The sequence below is a fragment of the Pan paniscus genome, chromosome 4 (assembly GCF_029289425.2).
Source record: "Pan paniscus chromosome 4, NHGRI_mPanPan1-v2.0_pri, whole genome shotgun sequence".
Classification (NCBI taxonomy): domain Eukaryota; kingdom Metazoa; phylum Chordata; class Mammalia; order Primates; family Hominidae; genus Pan; species Pan paniscus.
Genome location: NC_073253.2, coordinates 163153374 through 163166440, shown reverse-complemented (window position 1 = coordinate 163166440; position 13067 = coordinate 163153374). Strand labels below are relative to the sequence as shown.

The 13067-nt window shown below is 41.9% G+C and overlaps 1 protein-coding gene across 11 annotated transcripts in view; it reads right to left on the bottom strand.

The window, feature by feature from the left end:
- Positions 1–13067, bottom strand: part of TENM2 (teneurin transmembrane protein 2) — a 3238122-nt gene that overhangs the window by 258529 nt on the left and 2966526 nt on the right. The gene's annotated exons all lie outside the window — the stretch shown is intronic.

Below are 13067 nucleotides of genomic sequence, written 5' to 3'. Positions count from 1 at the left end.
AGCCTTGTGCCTGTCACACATTTATTGAAGCTTATTACTCATCTAGGCAGCGGGCCCCAGTTAGTATTTGGAATTATATTTTAAATCACAATTTTTCTATTATTTATTTTAGGATTCCAAGGCTATGGTGAAAGCATGTCAGTGTTACTCTCAATGTGCATTCGAAGGCATTAAAGCCCCAAATCAAAATTCTTTTCTACATGGAGAATCTATATGCACATGTGGAAAACCTTGAGTCATGACCGCATGACAACTCTCGCTCCCTAGAACCTCAGGACCCTTCCAGAGTCACGTGGTTCAGGGTAGCGATGTTAAGTCTTCCCATTCAGCTTTAGGGTAGTCTTTTCTGGGCTACCAGCTTTATTCCTCCCTCTCACAACATGCTCTTTTCTTTGGCTTTTAAAGATAAATGGATAGAGTCTCTTAGGATGCTGAGGACCGGGCTGTGAACAGATGGGCTAAAACTGTAGCCTCATCATCCAGTGGAAACATAAGAACTGGCTTAATCTAAGTCAGAGGATTTTCCTAACTGCCCATGAAGCTTGAACTTCTGTTTTTTCACGAAGCCACTGATGGGCATGTGGTTCTCCCTTGTTCTGTAGAAGCCGATGGAAACTATAATTCTCTCTAGCTAGGCATTTGGCCTCCTCTTTTTATATTCCCAGGAATATATACCATATATACTACAGTGACACAAAGGAATGCTTCTCCTGTCTTTTCTGTCTTGTGCATGCTTGCTTTTTCTTATGGTACTTACTTTCCCCTCTGCACAAAAAATACTCTCTGTCATTAGGGTCTGCACCCCACTTGGCCTATCATGTGAATGACAAATTAGGCAGCACTCGACACCATTATCTATACAACACAAAGAATTTTTTCTATGTTTCTGCAATTCATACCTAGTTACTTTTCATGTTGGGGGTCTCTCTATACATTTCTACCCAGAGAGATTCCAGACCAGCTTTTCCAACAAAATCCTATTGTATAACTGCCCTGGTAAGTGACTTTTGAAGGGCATGATAACAAGCCAAGAGCCACTTTAGTCCAATCTGGGTATCTTCTCAATCAGCTGGTTTTTTGGTTTTGTTGCTTTGTGGAATTGTGGGAGACACAGGTACGATAAAGTTTTTGGGGAGGGGTGAGACAGTGGTAGTGTGTTATGAATAAAGAATTACAAAGGGCGTGGGCAAAATTAGCAAGGTATTCAGACATGCAATTAAAGAGTTCAGACTTGGCTTTCGTGTGATCTCTGTATTTTTTTTTCATGTTTTGACAGCATTCACCCTGGGTGGGGTCCACAGCTTGTTTAAGAAATCCCTTAGTCATACAAACACGACAGACAGCTCTTTTTCTTCCTTCAAGATGCATTTAGTCACAGATCATTTCATTGTATCCACTCTCCTATTTACCTTTGGCATAAAACAAGCCATCGGTGTTTCACTACAATATGGATATCACCGTGGGTCAGCTGACCTTTCCGAAAGGCTTAATTCCTGACAGTTTTGAAGAAAAGAATAAAACACCATGCAATCAGCACTCACATCCCCAGAAAAGAAATACAGACATTTTCTCCCAGACATGGCAAAGTTCATGAGACCTTAGGCAGCACCTTTACCCAACAACCTTCCACCCAAAGAACCAAGGGTGGAGATGGGGATGAGGGGATGGGGACAAAAGTCAGAAAAAAATCACAGATCCACAGACTGGTAAGTTTTTTAAAAGCCTAAAATGAAATTAACTTTATTATTGTTTTGTATTATGTATATGACTTAAAAAAAATTAACCGTGACAGAGCAGGATAAATCTGGATTTCCCCCAAGGCGATTTAAAGGTGCAGTGTATAGGGTAGGAGAGAGGAGGAAAAAGAAACGGTGGCATCCATATCTGTGCAAATGCAAACATTGTGAAAGATTAAATCTTTGGAAGCAGGACTAGAAGTTGGTTTCCTGAAAGTCAAACCAAATCCACCCGTCCAGATACTTTATTAAGATGTGCACATATTAAAAGAGGTTTCTGATTGGCATTTTTAAAGCAGGGTCAGCGGGGATAGTGGGCGGGGGGTGTGTGTGTGTGTGTGTGTGCGCGCGCGCGCGCGCGCGCGCGCACGCGCATGCGTGCCTCCCAAATGGGGGCTGACCTCCCTTCCCTTCTCTTTCACTGCTCCACTCCCAAGTCCCCACTACCACTAGCCATGGCCTCAGCATATCTATGTCCTGGTCTAGACCAGACCCTGTTCCACTGGGATTAAGAGACTCTCCTAAGTGCAGGCAGTTCATAAATCCACATAATTTGATTGGGAACTAACACTGCAGGGTAATCTAAAATATCACTACTGGATCTTTCTTCACACTATGAAGTTAGGCAAAATAAGGCATGGGAAGGGTCTGGTATAAAATAATTCTCCCTTATGTAGATTTTTTTACAAATCAGGATTGAAAAGAAGACGTTCATGAATGCCCTCACTTGATTAAAAAATAAATAGACTTGCTCTCTGGCTTCAAGGATCATTCCAACGACAATACATTTGAAGACAAAGGCGATTTGGAACCCCCAACTTGCTATGCTCTCTGGAGAACCAACAGCCACATTCAGTCTTTCCATCTCTTACATCATTTTCAGTAGCAAGGGTTGTAGCTGAATTACGTGGAGATCAATTAGACACAACAGAAGATAAACCACCTCTAGTGCAAAGTGATTTTGTAGCATAAGTTGTTTCTCGAGGCCCTCCTTCATACTATACTTGAAATATAGATTGATGTTCAACATTAGACACATTACTTTCGTCTATTAGGCAAGAGTCCGCTGTGTCTATAAACTAAATTTCCTTTATCGTGGTAGCTTTCTGGTTTATTTGGATAAATGTTGAGCTGCCCACTGTTGTTTATCTAAGTAGTTCATGAGGGGACCAAAAGTTTAATGATGTAAGATGAGGTGGCGAAACAGCACCTCCAAGCAATTCACAACGATTGCTTTTCATCTCATTACCTTGGTTGGACTTATAGGTTCAAGAAATTGTGCAGAAGATAGTTGTAATTTGGTATGCTGGGTGCCATTTTCCCCTCCTATTTGTGTCCTTTAATTGTTCCATATTTTATCCCAATTGATGTATGGCATTTCCTAGTTTCTCTTGCTAGTTAATGCTTCTAATTACTCTATTCTCAGCATCTTATGCCTTTTTCTTACTTCTTGACTTAATTTCATCCCACCCTTTTTGGTATTAATTCCTCTTTCCTTGGCTCTTGACTCTTCACAGTTATGCCAGCTTTGGGGGTGTGTGTGTGTGTGTGTGTGTGTGTGTGTGTGTGTGTGTTTTCTTAAAAACTTTGTAATTTTAAACTCGGGAAAAGATAATGTCATCATTTGATTAAAACAGACTGGATAAAAATAGACACAAATGTCCTCAATTTCTTATTGTACATTGGTTAGACCCTTGTACATATCCAGGAAACAAAAAGGATGGCTGATCATTGATTTATACCAATCAGGTAATAAAAAGCTTTTTAGTATAAAAGCTTCTGTTCCCCTGATGGTCCTGGGAAAATGAAACTCAGATGCCTTCTATCGCTGCTGTGTGTGCCTGATTAACACCAGGACAGGAGATGCTCATGCAAAACACAACTTACCCCAGGCTTTTTAAACTTTCCTGGTAACTGTACTATTTCATTTGTTGCTTTTTGGGATCTGGATCCAGGAAAAAAATTTCAAGTAAAAATATCCTGGATATTAAGGCTGGCCTGCAGATTTCAGCACACAGTGCGACCAGCCAATCATATGCCAAAGTGAAATTTCTTGCCCAGTGGAAAAGCATTGAATGAATATACATGAACCTATTCAAGTACATTTAATAAACTGTAAATTAATTAACATAAAATTAATGTACAGAGTAACAAATATTTTCTTCACGGGAAAAAGAGTCTTAACTCACAATTCTCTCAAGATTCAGGAAGTCTACAAATCTTGTTACTAAAAGAAAGTTTAAACACACTACTCCAAATTTAGCTAATGTCGCAGAAGTCTGTTTGTAAAATGTGGTGCATAAGGCAGCCTTAAAACCAGTTTCAAAGATGCATCTAATTCAAAGGCACACTGAACTTCCTTGAAAGATGCCATCTTGTTTATCATGGCCTGAAGAACAGAATGCATTTGACACACTGCCACTGACCCTTCCCTGTGGAATATAAGCAAGTCTAATATAAACTTCATTAACGTGACTTTAAAATGCTCATGGTGTAATATAAGTAAGCAAACTGAGAGAATTGCATCATGACTGCAAAGGCAAAAGCAAGGTAATATGCCCTTCTTTTATAAAGACAGAGTCCCTAGGGGAGTGCCGAACATGTTTGCACGAATCTCCCCACAAATGACCTAACTCAAATGAAAACCCATCCCAAGGGAAGGGCCTTCCCTAACAACTGCAAAGAAAGTCATGATGAAAGAAATGTAAAGGTTGGAGGCAAAGCTTCTCCTCTCTTCTCATCCATGGCTTTGGTTTTTAGAAACAAACAAACAAAAAAGCCTTTGAAAGATGACACATATTACATATCTTATAATTTTTTTCTCTTTCCAAGAAGGGAGGATAATATTTTCTTTAGCAAAACTCTTTTCTTACCAACATGTAGCTTAGTGCTGTTATATTTTCTGATACAGTGTGATATTTACTTATTAATGCCAGAAGGCTGATGATATAAAAAGTGAAATTAGCAGAACATGCAATGCATTATCTTCTTTTTTATGGTAATGATAAATGTGTTAATACAGTTGATGGACTATTTGCTCTCTGAATGCAGAGAATCTTATTATGAGGCATCAATTTAATAAATGACTTGTTTGATAACAGAAGGGCTCAGGCAAAAATTCTGGGTGTCTATTCTTAACAATCAAAACATGAATTTTCTATAAAAGAATTTTCAATGTAGGACACAAAAAAGTCTGGTTTTAGGTGACCTTAAAAGAAACATGTATGTTTTAGAAGTTTGCTTTGGGTTAGGTTTCTGTTGTATGAGGCCATGTAGCTAAGCAAGGCATTTCAGAGCACAAAAGATTCTGTGTGGGTTGTGTACACAGACCTAATTTACCATATAATAGTTCTTTTCTCTACTCGGTGCCTTGTAGCGATTGCTTTCTTTTCTTAGTACATCCTCATTTACAGAGAAATAGCCAACAGACTTTTAGATTTATGCCATTATTTGCTTCTTCACCTTGAACTCCAAGTAAATTCTGCTACACTTTTGTAATATGAGTGCCAAATGATGGCCTTATGCCAGACACAAACACTTCCCAGTTTCTCTCAGTCAGTTCTCTCGATTTCAGGGAATCACAGATTCCTGCTAGAGGGCTTAAATGTGGTGCTTACATGGCCCCCTAACCATTCCTTTGCCTAAGTGCTTTCTAACTCAGAAGTGCAATTTGGGAACGGAGGCAATTACCACATCAAGAAACCAAAAACCTCCCCTTACATAGGGGAACAGTGAAGCTAGGGATCAAGGATTCTGGGTATTTGGAAAATACCTTCCACAACTGGTACAACTCAGATGTAACCCTAATCAGCATTCATGAGTTCAACAAATATGTACTGATTGCCTACAAAGCGCTGGGCAGTGCAAGTCACTATTTTGGGCATACTCTTCTCATTGGACCTGGCATAGGTGTGCAGTGGCTAGTACAATGATCACCATAGCTCCATTTAGTTGAGCTTCTATTGTGTGCCAGGTACCACCATGTTCCACTGACTATAAGATTCAGAATTTTTAAAATATTTCCACAAGTCTGGAATCAGAATGCACCTTATAATTGGTGTTGTATTACAGGGCCTTTGTGACCACGGACCTACCTATTCACATGGTTGTTACATCAATCTATCGTGCCTGTGCCTATCTCTTTCCAAATATATAAAATAAAAATTACAAATGCTAAGAAATCATGGCATAGTTTAATTGACAACCTTTTTCCCTCTTAGGGATGCACAATGATGGCATTTCTCATAATTGATGACATTGGATTTGAAGAAGAGTTGCATGCATCTACCATTTCAATGAATGCTTGAGGCATGTTTACAAAGTAGGAATTCTCCTCATTTTTCTGATGAGGAAACTAAGGTGCAGAGATTTTAAATAGCAAGCCCATCATCACATGGACTTTATGTATACAGGCCAGACTTCAAACACAGCCCTCTCTGACACCAAAGTCCATGTATGTGCTTTCTACGACATCAAGCTGCTTCTTGTCTAACTACCAAGGCAAAGCAAGAACTTGAAATTGTGTTCCAGATAAAACATAGAATGAAATAACACTAATTTACAGTCCATTAGAAGTTGTGTCAGAATCCTCAATCAGGAAACCCCAAGCACAAATAAATGAACCAACGAAAGATGTCAGAAATGGAGAATTTAAAAGTACACTGTGGAAGCTGAAGGGCCTGTTGGCTTGGCCACCACCCAAAGGAATCCAGTCAAATAAGTAGGGTGTGTGAAGAAGTCAACACTGATGTTCTAGCATTCTATTACTGCTTCTGGATGGATGACTGCTAGAGAGATCATCGTTATAGAGAGAAAGTCTAGGGCAAGGCTTGAATGGTGATTCAGGGATAGTAGGTGGAGAACTCTCCATATTCATTTACTCAATGTATACTCTGTGGAGGCATGAAGTCCTGGGCTGGCAGACGATACCATTGTTGTTTCCTTGGCATTCTTGAGGTGCACAGGGTTGTGGCACCTATCACTCCTCTCTGGCTCTGTATTACGATGTTCTACAAAGTCAGGACCAGAACCTGTTTCCTGGCTCTCATCACCAGCGTCTGCCCACAAGGGTGAGAAAGCCCTGCATGGGCCGACTATCCTGACTTCTGATGGGAATCTCGGAGAGGAAAGCAAAGGCATCTCCCCACAGCTGCTGACCCTCCTGAAGCACTTCAAGTCCCCCAGATTGCACAAATATGTTTTTAAAGAGGCCACATCCTCTTCCGAAGCAGAGGGATTCATTTTTTCTGAATGTCAAACACGAGGTACAAATATTGCCACATGGCCGCTAGGTGATGGAGACCTAGCTAATGAATGATGTAATTTTCTTCCCATAAATTGACAGGCCCTCTGAAATCAGATGTTCAGTTGTGAAATGGCAGTCCCCCTGCCAAAGACTCACCAGTGTGTAAGCACTGACAGGACTTTATTATCAGGTTAAGAGCACATTAGCATATCTATTAGATAAGAAGTCTGCTACTAACACTGGCATAGATAATATGACTGGGTCCCCTGACTTACTTGTGGGCAGCTCTCTTTTTCTCAGTTTGGCCATCTGGGCCCAGGGAGTTGGGTGGAAATGTTATTTGCTTGACTGTTCAGATTTAATCATTAGCATTTTGCCCTTTAGATGTGGGAGGTAAGTACACAACTTGGAATTCATACAGGAGGATGAGGTTTCCCATCTCTCCAGATAGTCAAAGAGCAGCGAGTTGGAATGAGAGGGCTGACATTTTTCCTAGTCTGCGCCCCCACAAAAGATGCCAGGCAAGTGTACCATTCTCATCATTTTCTGTCATTTTCTTTATGTTTTCTCCAAACCTGCTCTGTTCAGTGAGATGAGAATACACAAAATAGCAGCAGAGAACGCAAGATTCATCAGCGTGAGTCTCAACATATCAATTTTCAAGTGTAGCAACTTTAAACACATGGTAGGCTTTTAGTTTCCATAGAAAATAATCTCTCATTGTTTTCAAAAGAAACTGAAAGCACCCCAAATTACCACACTTTTAACATCCTGACATGTTGATGGCCCGCGTTCTTTCCAGATCAAAGTCAGAGTGGCAGAAGACAGAGTGTTGAGCAGCTAACTTCAAACATAGTATTTCACATTTGGCAGGAATTACTGTAGTGAAAAAAGACAAGGTGACTCTCTAATATATATATATGTATTTTAGTTTGGCAGAGATCTGAAGAGCTAAGAACTAATTTAGGATGACATAAATGCTCTTATCTTTCTCTCTCCTGCCTTCCCTTACCAACCCCGTGAAGTGTCTTTGGCAGAAGCTCAGTGTATGTTGCGTATTGTTTTAGCTCAGGGGTGACAGTCTGAGTCCCATGTCATGCCGAACTCTTGTGTTGACTCTCGCCTTAGAATTTCTAAGATTATCTGGAGTTAAACAACAGAGTCACACATGAGAAGCATCTTTCTTCCTTGATGTGGGGTAGCCCTGCAAGAACTTTGATGCCTTTTAAGGAAACTAGATCTATTCCAATGTTAACCTAGGACAAGCAAGCAATGATGTCATTCCATGACACAGCACCATTACAATCTGTTGGAAAACCTCAACAACGAAGGCATCAGAAACTGAGTAACTTCTAAAAACAGGTGATAATTTTCCAGAGGAACCTGGGATAATCAAAGATTGAGGACAAATGAGTACTAGGCAAAATGGCCAGGCAATTCCACTCTATCCATGGATTGGAGCACTGTTTCAAGCAGTCTAGTTAAAAGCTATGCTTTCACGATGAAGTGTCCTAAAATTCCTAAAATTTTCCTTGGAAAAATTTATCCTATAGAAAGTATTTAAAGAGAAAAGTGACTTGCTTTTTCTACTTTTTGGTTTGGGCCAGAAAGTCAGATGCAATTACTCATTGTGAAATGGAGTTGCAGTATCAGAAAATGTCAGTCACCTGCTTCATTGACAGTGGACATATGGTTGGACTCTTAGCCAGTTGGGAAGCAATTTTTTGTAATAGAGATGTGGACAACCTGAAAGGTATTCTTAGGAAATAAGCTGTAATGTAATCGAACAAGGGTTGACAAACTATGGCCTGCGGACCAAATCCAGGCTGCCACCTGTTTTTGTATGGCACATAATCTAAACAATGGGTTTACATTCTAATGGCTGAAATTTTTTAAAAAGAAAATAATATTTCGTAACACATAAAAATTACATTAAAGTAAAAAACCAGGGGGCATAATTAAAGTTTTATGGGTGCACAGCCATGCCTGTTCATTTATACACCGTCTATGGCTGTTTTTAACTTACAACAGCAGAGTTAACCAGTTGTCACTAAGTAAGACATGAACCAAAAATATTTAGTCTCCAACTTTTTGCAGAAAATGTTTGCTGACCTCTATAACACAAGACAACTGGAAAGCAGAAATATGAGGACTGATTATAATACTGCGGAGGGGCTATAGTTTCTATCCACTGTGTTAGAAGATGATTCAGGAAGCAGGAACCAACTACTCCACCTTGCTAAAGAGGATAGAGCTAGATAAGGTGAGTTAATGCTACCAACGGGATCATTTATTTCAGTTTCATACAGTATGTGAGAAACTGGTTAACTGCAATCTTGAGGAGAAAGAAGTGAAGAGAAAGACCTTCAAGGAGACATCAAGAGACCAAGGGCCTAGCGCTCGCCCTGCAACTATCTACCTAGGCCAGGAGACTTTAGACTCTCTGGGCCTTGGTGTCAGTGCTTGTCAAATGATGGTAATATGCAGATTTTATTTTCTGCTAGAGTGTTGGTTGACGACTGGGGATATGATTCAAATTGAATAGTTATATAAAAGTGCTTCAAATGGGCTGGGTGTGGTGGCTCATGGCTGTAATTCTAGCACTTTGGGAGGCTGAGGTGGGTAGATGACTTGAGGCCAGGAGTTTGAGAGCAGCCTGGCCAACATGGCAAAACCCTGTCTCTACTAAAAACAAAAAAATTAGCCGGGTGTGGTGGTGCAGGTCTGTAATCTCAGCTACTTGGGAGGCTAAGGCATGAGAATCACTTGAACCCGGGAGGCAGAGGTTGCAGTGAGCCGAGATCATGCTACTGCACTCTAGCCTGGGCACCTGGACAATGGAGTGAGGCTCTGTCTCAAAAACAAACAAACAAACAAACAAACAAAAAGTGATTCAAATGGAAATGCTTCTAGTTCTAAACAGGTAGAAGGTTCTAACTAGTGATTGTTATGCATACTATCAAGATAACACAACACATCTTGTATAAAATAGGCGAGGTTGGTAATAAAATACTTTGGTTACATGATTCAGAAACTTAGGGACTTCTGGTGGTGCAGGTAATGAAAGTACCTGAGCTGCCTGAAGAAGAAAGACACCTTCCTGAGAGGAAAGTCTCTTGCATTTCACAGAAAAATTCTCCTAAACCAGTATTCCCTAGGAATTGTTTGTGCCAGGGCCTGAGTGATGCACAAAGTGGTCCCCTGGTGGTTTATTCAGCTTTCCAGAGTCATTTATTCCAGGATGTTTGTACGCTGAGAGAATTTGGCACAGAGAGGGTCTGATGGAGGAGCAGATCATAAAAGTTCTCTGACCCCAGCTGTGTGGGTAGGAACTGGGCATCTTTGCTGAACTGGTAAAGCCCTGGGTCTTTCAGTTTGCACAAGGCTGGCATTCTGCTTTTACACCCACCCACGGGCCTGGATCTATGGAAGAACTTGTCAGGGGGCTGAGCAATTTCCAAATTGCTCATTTCTGGAAAGTCTTCTTTCTTCGGGTTTGAACACGCAAGGCTGATAATTTGACTTATTTGTCACAGTGCCTGGCAGGCCTGAACCCACTGCCTGCCCATAAAGGTCCTGAGGCTGATGCATCAATGTCAGGACCTGTCATGTTCTAGTGGAATGCAGAGTCATGTGTGAACCAGAATGGACTCAGCCCTTAAAAGCGCCGGTCTCCTTAACAGGAGGGCCTCGGTTTTCATGTTGTCTTTCTGCCCTTCCCTGATGGCTTGTTTCCCAGGTGGGCACAATCATTGGTTCTCCAAAAGACACTTTTCTCTGTGTTTGCAATGCACTGTTTATGCCCCTGCAGCTCTGTAAGTAATAATATACTGCCTTTCATCTTCAAAGTGATTTATACACATTAATTAATCCTCACCATACTTCTGAGTTTCTGCACGTAAATAACCATCCTGCCCCCATGTTGTACTTAGGAAACCAAGACCCAGAAGGCAAACAAGTTTGCCAAGGCTAAGGAGAAAGGAATAACTGGGGCCAAGACCAGCACTTCAGGTCCTGACCCCTTACCACGCTTGCAGACCTGCGGTCACCTCGGGAGAGTGGCTGAGAGTAGCCCTATAGCTGCATGCTCACTGCCATCACTGCAGGGTAAATTGGCCCATTATATCACTCATTTTGTGTCATAAACTATTTTTTGATACTCCAGGGTCAAAGCATAATCTTACCTAAAGAATACATAATAGGAAATGATGGATTATGAACTAATAAACGATGCTAAGATGCTCAGGTCCAGCTTCTAGCAGCCTGCAGATTGAAAATAAATATATTTCCTAATCTATCATTTACAAGTTACATACCTGATTAAAACATTAAACTCTCACTATACGGTTTCCCATGTATATGACTGCCCTTACAGGAAGCTATTCTACTTTAACTATCAAGCCCCATAAATCAGGCAGGAGCCATCTGTCTCTCTCCTGGAAGTAGAGTAGAAGGTGCACTGGGACGGTATTGGCAGAGGCAGGCAGTACCTCAATTTCTGTATCTGGGCTCCCCGTGGTGCTCACTGGCCCCGTGGTGCTCACTGGCCCCGCAGAACATTAAGCCTGAGAAGTGAGCACATGAACCCCTTCTGAAGTTTCTGACACAAAACCAAACCATGAAAAGACCCCGAAGGCACATTCAATTTGCTTCCACGCAGACCCCTGAACAGCCACCTGCAGAAGCACACAAAGCTACTTTAGCAACACACTAAGATGTACTCAAGAGATTCAGCGGGGCAACAGATATCCTTCCGCCTTTCTGAGGTCAACCCATTACTTCATCCTTCATCAAGAGGTAAGTGAGAAGCAGACATGACTCGAAATTAGGGGTGCTTGGGTCTCAGGCCTCAGTTCCGGTGTACAGCTGTGGTTTAGAGTGCAAGCTACACTTCTGCAAAGCCCCAGATGAACACGGCACCTTTCCCTGGAGAGTCAGTTTTCTCACTTTGGGAGGGCATTCCTGAGAAATGCAACTGGTAAGGAATATACATGCTTATTTTTCCATATTAAGACAAGAACAGCTATAGTGTGGAAGAAGCTGAAAAATTTATGTCAATTGTTGGCTCATATTGGTCTGCCTTAGGCAGGGCCCCAGATCTGTGGGGGTGCACAGTCATGCCCCTTTGCCATCAGGCAAGCTTAGGAGAATGGTCTGGGAAGCGCTGGGCCAGTTCCTTCTTTGGCAGATACCATGCTTGCTGCCTGGGGATGAAGGAAGTGTGGGAGCCCCCAGTGCTGAGCGAGAAGGGAGGGTTTATGTTGAGGGAAGGGGCAAGGCCAACACAGTCAGGGTTGCCTTTTCTTTTCTCTTAAATGGGAGGAGTTTCAGCATACGTGTTGGGAACTGTTTTGGAGTCAGCTTCATTGAGCTGGTGCTTTATGGGTTTGCTTTGCAACATGGCACAGCCAAACTGGGCAGGTCTCTCATAGCTGCCCTGAAACCAAGCCACAACCATCAAGTGTTTCAAATAAACTTTAACAAACATCACCATGGCCTCTTCCTAAGCCAGGAGATCTGCCTTTGGCAGGCTTAACTGACAGAGCAGCAGCCTTGGGGCTCTTTGTTGGGGCCAGGAGCTGTGAGCAGGCTTTGTGTGCAGCCTGAGAAGCTCTTATGCACGTGGCACCCTGCCCCTGGGCGCTCAGCATCTGCCACTTTCTGTGGTGACACGGCTACACCCTATGGCTGTAAACCAACACCTTTGGCATGCAGAGAAAGATACTCCAGCAACTTCACCTATGTCATACACTGAGTCACCAGAAGCCCAGTTGCCAGGAGAGGTGACCCTGATTCAGATTCGGCTGCCCATGGTGAGGAGAGAGTTGAGGATGAGAAGATAGAGGCTGTGGAAGGGATATGGGCAAGGCCAAGTGTGTCTGGCTAATTCGATTCTGTATAAAGACCTGGATGGATGCTCCAGCCTGTCAGTCCTGTTTCTATTCCACAGCTCTGAAAATAAGCTAGCTACTTTGGCTTTCTCTCGAATCAAGATGTTCTCAGGCATGCCAACCACTATTCTTCAATTCAGTTTTTGGCTGAAGTTAACCAATGTTGCATACATTTCAAAGCACAGACCTGGGTTA